Source organism: Bubalus kerabau, chromosome 5, assembly GCF_029407905.1.
Source record: "Bubalus kerabau isolate K-KA32 ecotype Philippines breed swamp buffalo chromosome 5, PCC_UOA_SB_1v2, whole genome shotgun sequence".
NCBI classification, from domain to species: domain Eukaryota; kingdom Metazoa; phylum Chordata; class Mammalia; order Artiodactyla; family Bovidae; genus Bubalus; species Bubalus kerabau.
Window position 1 is genome coordinate 11,909,276 of NC_073628.1, and position 10,897 is coordinate 11,920,172.

Sequence of the window (10,897 nt, forward strand, 5' to 3'; positions counted from 1 at the left end):
TTTTCACAGCTTAGACCCTATGAGGAAATTATATCAGAAATATATCTGTTTATCTTCAGTAGATAAATTCTTTGGTTTGTATGTCCCCAGTGATATTTCTTTATAAATAGAAAGGAAACACACATGTTCAGTATGTATTCGGTCTCTTTGTCAATCAACCAACATGAATTAAATTCCTCTCTGTCCCCACTGCACTCCCAATTCTAGGCAAGAAATAAAAACCTGCAGAGACTGAAGGCTGATTCCAGCACATTGCTGTAGATTTCATTCCCACGGTTTTTTTTTTTTTTTTGAAAAAAACTTAGTTTCTAGTATTAAAATCAGTACATTGTACATAAATATGCAACTTCTGATTCTCTTGAAAACATGGCCAACTGGCCTGCTTTCCAGCATGGGTGAAGTGGAGGAAAGGGTGCTCCCAGTGCTGTGCTGGGAGGGTCCTGTGCTGCTCAGGGTTCAACATGGCAACATAGACCTAGTATCATTTCTCTTGCCTCCTGGGGCCATGAGTTGTGAGAACTAGACTACTAGCTATCTTAAGATAAAGATAACTTTTGTCTTGATCAACTTTAACTTTGAAGCCTTTAACCCAGAACCCAGAACACACTACTTCCTTGTATGTTTTTTGGATGATATAAAATACCTTGTGGATGCATATGACATTTTTTCTAATACTGAAAGGATACAATTGAAGTACTGCTCTGCGCTAAATCTTTGATGCAGGCTGGCATCATAGGTGCCCCTGATGTCTGCCATTAGACCCACTACCTAAAGCCAGTTGTATGTCCCTGGGATGTCCCTGAAGTCTTCACTTTGCCATTTGACAACTTATCCTCCTAGCAATCTCCTCTCCAATGAAGACAGCAATCCATATCTCATGAAGTGGCTAGGAAGATGACATGAAACAAGAAATGTCAAGCATGGCCCTTAGTATCCATTTTCATGATGTTCTTAGCAGTTTTTTTCTCCAAGAACACAAGGTTCTCCATCTTCTTAGATGTCCATACAGATCAGTTTGATTTTCCAACTAAGCTTCAAGAAGAGATTACAGTTCAATTCTCTGTCTTCTGAGAAGCTTCAAAGTGCACTCACCAAGGACACTGATGAAGGAAAAGATTTTATCAAGACTTTTGTGTTTTTTTTTAGACCTATTATTGGCCTAAACGGCTAAACTAGGGTATGTCAGAACATATATAACTACGGGCTCCCAGTCACCACTACATGCTAAGAACCTGAACTTTCCTGAGTACTTGGAGCCAGGAAAGAAGCATGAAGTGTCTTGTGCTCCTTGGGCCAGTGGTCTCAGATTGCAGAGTCATGTAAGTATGGAGACTGTAAGCCACATCATATTCACTTCTGCGATTTTTCTTTTCATCTGATTATTCTATTCATCCAGTTTAGACGTGAATGGAATATTTCCCTGACAATCTTAAAGTTCAACCCTTACTTATTGATAAGTACGTTGCTATAGGAACTGTGGGTCCCAAGGGTCTTGGTGTAGATTTGCATAGCTGCACAGCTCTTGGGGTCCAGTCATGTCATGACCTATTGAAATTGGAACTCCTTGCAATTGCTCAGTGCACAGTCAATGCAGATGTAGGTGTGGTCCTGTGGAATAGCACTTTTCTACATTTTATTTAGCATGTTCTCTTTGTTCCCTCTCTACTTCAGTGTGTATATGTCTATGTCTGCATCTCTGTATCACTATCATTTATCTCTCCGTCTCTTTGGAAGGCTCTGAGTGTATTTCTCTCTATGTTGTTTTCTTTTAATTTTTCATTTGACTCATCTTTCCTTCTCGAGCCTCTACACTTCCCTAACTTATTCCCTATCTCCTGGGTTTTTTTTTCAACTATCTCTCCTCTTTCAACTTGGGAAAGATTGGGAGAGCTACTTATACACTGTTTTATATCTGACAAGCAGTGTGACCACAGCCAATTCACAAACCTCTTGCATTTCAAATTCCTCCCTTGTAAAAGAGGACAGGAACCCCCTTTCTACCTCCTTCCCTGAGCTTCTATGAGAAGGATACAGTGGGGTGGCAACAGCAGTGCTAGTGGCTGTCATTGTTGAGACTTCCTATTTATCAGGCACCTTATATCCATCACTTCACTATCCCCAAGATATCCCATTTGGAGGGTTTGTATTGTTACATTCCACCATTTTTCCGAAGAGGAGACTGAGACGCCACAGGGTCATATGGCTTACCCAACATTACAGAACAGAATCTTTATTCAAACCTATGTTTTTGCCATGGTATATGCATAAAATTCTGATAATAATGTGACTCATAAAATTGATTGGAAAATACACAGTGCCATTGCAATGACAGTTATACCTTAACAGTGACAGCTAATTGTAGCTTCTTCTTTATTTTCTTTTTCAAATGCTCGATGAAAGAATACCTCTACAAAAGTGAAGACCATGAGATAAACCCTCAGTGAAAAAAACATGCTGAACAATTTCCTGAAGGAACATGCTTACAGACTGTCCCAGATTTCTTCGTGTGGGTAAAATATAACTATTCACCCCCTGAGCAACATCATGGATGTCAGGTTTTGGGAGGATGGTGCTCCAAAGCACTCCCTGGTGCTCTAGCCTAGCACTGGGGCTCATCTGGAGGTGACAGGTGGGATGCTGGGGCTGGGGCTCCTGCAGGAGGCAGAAACCCTGGGTAACAGTGGCTCCACCCAGAGGAGAAGGCACTATCATCCTCAACTCTTGGTCTTGCTGACTGGGCCCAGAAATTACCAAGTGGCAGGTAAACGTCCATTTCTGTGTCAAAGATGTGTCATTAGTTTGATGGAGTTTGTTCCTTCTGAGGAGAAGGTAATAGTGACCCACTTCAGTCCTCTTGCCTGGAAAAACACAAGGATGGAGGAGCCTGATAGGCTGCAGTCCATGGGGTCACTAAGAGTCAGACACGACTGAGCGACTTCACTTTCACTTTTCATGTTCCTGAGTTGGAGAAGAAAATGGTAACCCACTCCAGTGTTCTTGCCTGGAAAATCCCAGGGACAGGCGAGCCTGGTGGGCTCCTGTCTATGGGGTTGCACAGAATCTGACATGACTGAAGTGACTTAGCAACAGCAGCAGCAGATACTTCTGAACTAAGGGAGTCACTCAGTTACAGATGAAGAGTGAACCATCTCTGATCAAAAGGTAGAACTAATTGCAAAGCAACTGTGAATCCCCAGGCAGAGGAATTCAGTTTCCACAGATGCAAGAACCACAGCAGTAAAAAGATACTGAACCTGTATTCCGTGTAAGGCCATAAGAATCTAACACAGTGCTTACAGTTTTTAGATTAGAAATGGCTTATTTTGTCTTCAAGAATGCCCATGCCAGCCTGAATGATAGGCAAAGAATAAATACATGTCAAATGAAAGGGTTACCTGTTTGGTGTTGATTGGATGTGGCCTGAGTTCGGAGGGAGTGGCTGGGGTTGATTAAGAAGAACCTTCTGGAGAAAGGGCTGCTAAGGCTGGGTTTGAAGAGACTACAGAGCTTCTCAAATGAAGGCACCAGGACTTCCCTGGGTGTCCAGCAGTTTTGGAGGCCCAGTGGTTATGCTTCTGGGCTTCCCATTCAGGAGATACCACTTTCATGCCTGGTCATAGAGTCAGTATCCTGCATACAATGTAGCATAAGAAAAAACAATATCAAATGCTAGCACCTCTGTGATCAAAGGTTGTGAGCTGCACGGTGGTTAGAAAGTGATCTCAAAAGATATGTGACACCCAGAGGGAGGCAGCAGTGTGGGAATAGAGGGCAGCCAGTTCTGCAGTAACCCACTCCCTCCTTCTCCCTGTAATTGTTCTATGTGGGTAACATCACCATCGGATTTCCAGGAATTCCAGGGATTCCAGGTTATCTTTGACACAGGCTCACCTGTCTTGTAGGTTCTCTCCCTCTTTTTCCCCAGTCCAGCCTGTTGTGAGTACAAACACCCCCTACCTGGACCATCTTTCACTTGCCCTGCCGCCATTTACACCCTTGGCACCTGATGACACTCATCTCTTGTGTCTGCAGCTACACAAGTTAGGTTCAGACATTATATGTCTTCCACCTTCTGGCCTACCCAAAAGACCTTCATGATCACCTATGGATCTGGGAGCATGAAGGGATTTCTTGCTTATGACACCTTTTGGGTAATGTGTAAACAGAAGCTGAGTCAGGACTGGCTATGAAGTGACCACTGCTTTCAAAACAGATGTAGGACCATCTGGCAGGACCCTTCCTAGCCTAACTCCCATAGGTATTGGCCATCTTACCCACAGGATCCTGTACCTGGGGAGGCAGTGCCCATGGTGATACATGAGCAAATGGATTAGCTAACCCAGAGAGTGGCTTGAGGTGCGGACTTGCAGCTGCTCTGCCCATGAGCAGTTCAATGTTCATTTTGCTGGGAGCGAGAAGATGGGGAAAAAACACCCACTTTTATATTCACAGATGGTTGTAGGCATTTTCAGGTAATAATTGGCTTAATCCTGCAACAACCACATGCAGCAGGTGGTCTGATTAGCTCATTTGACGTATGAGGAAACTGAGGTACAGACCACAAGGGCCTTGCCAAGGTCACGCATGTGGTAAGTGATGGAGCTGGGCTGGCTTTTCAGGACTGCAGTTGCTGTGGGGTGTTTGGGACAGGATAAAACTGATCTGGGGACCCTGGGGGCAATCAAGGGCTTCAGGTATTCAGAGTGGGAAACTGGAGGCCAGAGATGTCAGAGGGCCTGATAAATGAGTTCTTACTCTAGAGGACCTTAGAGAGTCTAATAAAACCCATGGCCTGCCTCCCCAAAGTACCTGAGTAGTTCCCCTCTCTCTTTTTCTCTGTCATACACACTCACAGAAATACACACATATACCCAAAAGTGAATTCCCCAGGCAGTAATTTCACAGAACTGTGCAAGCAAGATTGTGTTTTCGGCTTCTGTCTTCCTGGACAGATGCAGAATTCACAGTCCCTTATAGAGAACGCAGCCCATTCCTATCATTACCTCATGCCAAAGAGAAGGCTATCTTGCTCTCGATTGTTTTGTTCACAAGGGTGCACCAGTGGGTCCTGGGCTGACTCTTGGTTGCCCTACCTGGACAGAAGCCACAAGGCCAATTTGACTCACTCAGGTGGTGTTTTTCAGAGGGGCAGATGTTTTAAAATTCACAGCCTCTCTTAAATGGAACCCAAATTCCCCTCCCAGCTTGGCCTAACCGTCTGTGGGCCACCAAAGACAGAGCCCAGCCTCAATTCTTCTCTGAGGAACTAATGGCAATGCACCCCAGCCCAGTCCTAGCCCCACTTTATGTATCTGTAAGTGGGAACACTCTTCTCTCCCACAGATTGGGGACCTTGTAAGAAATGACCAGCTGTTCTGTCTAAACATGGCAGAATACGGGTTTGAGGGTATACCTTTAGATGGCGTCTTGGGCTTGAACTACCCCAACATGTCCTTCATTGGAGCCATCCCCATCTTTGACAAGCTGAAGAATCAAGGTGCCATTTCTGAGCCTGTTTTTGCCTTCTACTTGAGCAAGTAAGTCTGAGATGGACAATCCTTTTCTCCAAATTAGCTGTAAGATGCTTTCAGGTGCATGAAAATTATAGAACACTTGATAAAGAAGAATCCTGAGAGATGATCTAACCCAGGATAACTAGGGACCTACCTTGCATCACCACTGGTTTTTATAAATAATGTTTTAAGGTAACACAATGCTGCTTCTGGGCTGAAGACCAGTAACTTGGTCTAGGGGGGTGAGTGAGGAGGAAGACTAATGGAAGGCAACAGGAAACAAATTGGAGGAAAAAGCAATATGATTTGATTATGAATTTGATAAGGAAGGAAGGAGAAGGATGGTGGATATGTTTCCTTCCTAATTAGCATTCCACTGGGAGCCCAGGATCAGCTAACCAATTTGCAAGAGCCAGTGAGAAATAAAAGTGTGGGACACAAAACAAAATGTGGGATCCCTTGTTCAAGAAATATAAGTCATTTTAAAATAGGGAGAGCAGTGTTGGGGTCCCTTCTAGTGTGAGTCCCTTTGGACAGTAGAGATCACAGGCCAGCTGAGCCAATTCTGGGTGACCTGAACCCACATCCTTAGCACTTAGCTTTGATTTTCCTGAAAAAATGACAGGCTGAACAAGGGTGAAGCAAAAACTCTTTAGCGCTGTGTCATCTGAGGGTTTCTGAGCACTCAGGTAGCAGGAGGTCCTGGGCCTCTTCAGAAGACATAGTGGGTGGAGCCCAGCCATGTGACTCAGCTTCTAACCTCCTCTGTGCCACTCATTAGCCAGTTACTGACCTCAGTCTGGTTCTCAGTCGCTCCTAGCCTTGATTTCTGCATCTGTAAATGGAGACCTTATTAGGGCCTTGATGGGTAGACAAGCACAAACACGAGCTCTCAAAGAGTGCAGTTGTTACTGTCCTCCAAAGATCTGCCCCTCTTTTCTCTCTACAGATTCGGAGGAAGGGCAGTGTGGTGATGTTTGGTGGGGTGGACAAAGCCTACTACCTGGGAGAGCTCAACTGGGTACCATTGATCCAAGCGGGAGACTGGCATGTACACATGGACCGGTAAGCCTCTCCCTCTGAGGGTCAGCCCAAGTGATGCTCCACATCTGTACATGGACACAGGCAGATACACACAAATGGATTCTCAGACACATAGTGACACAGACATATACACCACCAACAATGACACAGACAGACACACAGACACATGGAAACAGACTAGCAGACACATATAAACATGCATAGCTAGTCAGAGACACAAATGCACAATTAGAGACACATACAAACACATATACAAACAAACACATAAACACATAGGCAAACAACCCATAGATTCATAATCCCCAGGCCTTCTGACCAGGGCTCTGACCAGGGTCCTAAAAGGGTCTGGAGAGGTCTGTGCAGCTGGGAGAGGGCTGCACCCACTGCCCTGTGAGGTGTGGAGCATGGCTAGAGGACTCTACAGTGTGGTAAACAGAGGATCAGGGAGAATTACACCAGCCTGAACACAGTTATAAGATGACCAACTGTCTAGGGCTACCTGGGACCAAGGAAGTTCTCAGTATAGATAAATGTCAGTTTAAAAACAGGGAAATTCAGCAAATGGGAAAAGCTGGTCTCCTTAGGGACCAGCTACCCAGCAGTGGAGAGAGGTTGGCTGCAGTCTTATGACTTGAAAGCAACTAAAAAAAAAAAAAGACGCCCCATGTACCTGGGCACACAGTGGTTCAGAGACTATAACAGAGAATCAGGAAGGTGGGATCCAGGCATGACGAGAAGACAAGGGGCATAATTGATAGGATTCTTTGTGATACCCTCAGATAAAAGCTGACCGGTCCTTTGGAGTTTCTGTGGGCTAGTCATATATTCCTGGCCAGGGTCTCAGGGTCTGAGCTGGTTGTAGGAACATTGCTGGGAGACACCCTCTCCCAGAGGAACCCCTCTCTCCCACCATTATGATAATGGGCTGTCTCTGTGAATCTCCATCTTTACTCTGTGGTTGACCCATTATTTGTTCCCCACCAGATGCAGCTCTCTGGATGTTTCTCATTCATTATTTTTACAGTCTTCATTCACTCACTAAACAGACAAGCATTGGGCATCTACTGTGTGCCAGGCACTTTAGGGAGGCAATGAGAATAAAACTCACCTTCACATCTAAGAAGGCAGATGCACAAGAAATGACACACACACATAGTGAATAGTGACTTTGGTACATGCTAGACATGAGAAACAGAGAAGGCAATGCCACCCCTACTCCAATACTCTTACCTGGAGAATCCCAGGGACAAGAGAGCCTGGTGGGCTGCTGTCTATGGGGTCATCATAGTCGGACACGACTGAAGTGCTTAGCAGCAGCAGCAGCAGCAGCAGACATGAGAAAGGGTCTACAGAAAGTGACCAAGACAGGAGACTGATAAACACCGAGGGAAAGACTTCCCTGAATAAATGACAATTAAGTTGGAATCTGGAAGATGAGAAGAAATTTGCTAGTCAAAGGGAAGGGGACTCTTCTAGGAAGGAAGACCAGCTTGTGGCAAGATACAAAAGATAATGGTGTATTCAAGTACTGCATTCAGGATGTCAAGGAAGGTGCGGTGTCAAGAGCAAAGAAAAGAGTCAGCCCAAATGATGAAGGGATGTTTAGGGGACAGTTGGGAAGGGGGCAGCTCTGGGGAGATTCAGAGTGGCCTTGATGCCCACTTTGTCACACTGTCTCTCAGCATCTCCATGAAAAGAAAGGTTATTGCTTGTTCTGGTGGCTGTGAGGCCCTTATGGACTCTAGGACATCACTGATCCTTGGGCCAAGAAGACTGGTCAATAACATCCAGAAGCTCATCAGCACCGCACCACAGGGTTCTGAGGTGAAGGATCATGCCCCAGGGTCACTCCCAGTCTCCACACACAAGAAGGATTTCCAGGGCCAACCTCTCTCCCTCTCTCTCTAACAGCACTACGTTTCATGTTTTGTAGTCAATACCCTGCCCTCTATTATCTTTACTATCAAGGGCATCAAATACCCAGTGCCAGCTTGAGCCTACATCCTCAAGATGAGGGGAGAAAACTGAGGGGTGGTTCTCAAATAGGATCTTGCAGGAACCCTTGGGCTGCTGCTGGGAGGAGGGCGCCCTATGCAGGCCATCTCACACTATTGCAGATGCTGCTGAGCCCTGTTGTTGGGCCAGAGCCTGCCACAAAAGCAACCACTTGAGAGTAAAGGGCCGTCTGGGACACTGATCATCCTGAAATAAATGTTGAGACACCACACCATGCTGGCATGGTGGGAGTCACAAGGAGAGGGGAACACTATGGTCCTCAGTCCTCAAAGAGCTTCAGTTCAATCTGAAACCTCACATGCATGAACATGAAAGTCAGCTCTAGTGGTCACTGAATAGGCCATGTGACAAGGAGAATGACTGGGGACACTCCCAGTGTGCTTTCCCACCATAGGGATTAACAGTCTCCCTTCCCTTCTCGCAGTTTTCCTGCTTTGGATGATAAATTACATGGTCACCCTAGTTCTCGGATGCATCTTCTCCTAGCTCTGGCCAGGTGCCCCCTTTGTGAGTTGGGATACCTGACTCCTCTGTGGGGAGGTTGGATACTAAGGTGAATAAAGGGTGCACAGTGACTGCTCAGCCCCGGCACAGGGTGGAGGCTAGGGTTAGCTCCCTAGGGGAGTTCAGAGGTGGCTGATGGGCTGAAAGGAGGCTTTGAGGAAGGGAGGGAATTTAAGGAATTCTAAACTGTAAACTCATGGAGCTATGTGGAGGGTTACTTGGCTCTAGGCAAAACTGCACTGGATTCCATGCAAATGGCATCCCAAGGTGCTCTGCATTGGGGCAGTGGGGACTTACGTGGGATGATGAGGACTACGGACTGACCAGTGGGGATGGGGAACCAGAGTAAGTTACCCAACCAATCCTGGAGTGGCCAAAGAGGGTGAGCGCGGGCTGAAGGAAGCTTCCCAGAGTTCCTGAGTTAAGTCTCCAAGAATGTGTTGTGGGCACTGCTCTATTTAAGATGGATAACCAACAACGAGTTACTTTGTAGCACAGGGAACTCCGCTTAGTTATATGACAACCTGGATGGGAGGGTTATCTTTGGAACCAGCATACCCGGATACATATATTTAACGCCCTTTAGTGTCCACCTGAAACTCAGAATATTGTTAGTCAGCTATGCTCTAATAGAAAATAAAGTTTAAAAATAAAATAAAATTAAAAAAAAAAGAAAATAAAGTTTTTTAAATAAAGTATGTATTGTGGGGACACAGGAGGAGAACCTGCATTCTCTGCAGAGAAAACAAGGAGCAGGAGTCAGAAGGAAAGAAACAGGGAGTGAGGAGAACTATGGACACTCTTGTTCTTTTCTAAAAATTTCATTGAAGTGTGGCTGATCTTCAGTGTTGCTTTAAGTTCTTCTGCACAGCAAGGTGACTCAGTTATACACATAAAAACTATACATTCGTTTAAGAATGTATATTCTTTTTCATGAAGTTTATCACTGGATATTGAATATAGTTCCTTATGTTCTACAGTAGGACTTTGTTTTTTTATAATTTTGTTGTATCTCCAACTCCCAGTCCTCCCCTCCCCAACACCCTTCCTCATGGCAACCACATGTCCTGTCCCGTTTTGGTTTTGGATGAACTCTCACATCCCTTGCTGCTCATAAAACCCCTTGATACTTGCCAAAATAGGGAAATAAAACCAAGAATTGTGCTTGGTCTGAATATTAGCAGGAGTAGCAGGTAAGAGCTCAGGCTGACTGGTGTGTGTCTCTGGCTCCTCTAGGATTCTTGAGACCACTGCTATCCCACCTTTAAAGAGAACACAGTGAGTATATCTACAGACCTGGATCCTGGGTGACGTCTTCCTGAGGCAGTACTTCTAGGTTTATGATCGAGGAAATGACAGGATTGGCCTGGCACAGGCAGTGTAAATGCTTGGTGTGCCTCAGGAATCAGTAAGTCCGCTCTGAGCAAATGCTCACTCACACTTAGGGCACTCTTGCCCAGGATGCTGGTGAACTGTATTCTCATTAAAGAATAAAGGGTTTCACTCACAATGGTGCTGAAACAAAGGATCTGGAATGAAGTCTGAATCACAGTTGAGAGGAGCCCACCTCCAACTGGCTTCAAGGAAAGGGGAAACTCATTGAAATGATTCTGGGAATCCAGGACACAAGAATCAGAGCAAATATAAAGATCTCAGTGACTGGACCCAAGAAATCAGAAGTCATCAGTTTTCTTTCTCTCCCTCGGTCTTTCCCTTCCCTCTTCTTTGATGGTCTTAGCCTGACAACTTTCTTCCTTAAGGCTTCTACACCTAGTGAGAGAGTCCAAGCTACCTGCCCTAGGGTTTTATATCCTGAAGGT

The 10,897-nt window shown here is 45.3% G+C and overlaps 1 pseudogene; it reads left to right on the forward strand.

Moving 5' to 3' along the window:
* Window positions 1-1,325: 1,325 nt before the first annotated feature.
* LOC129654153 (pregnancy-associated glycoprotein 1-like) lies at window positions 1,326-10,461 on the forward strand (annotated as a pseudogene).
* The last annotated feature ends 436 nt before the right edge of the window (window positions 10,462-10,897 follow it).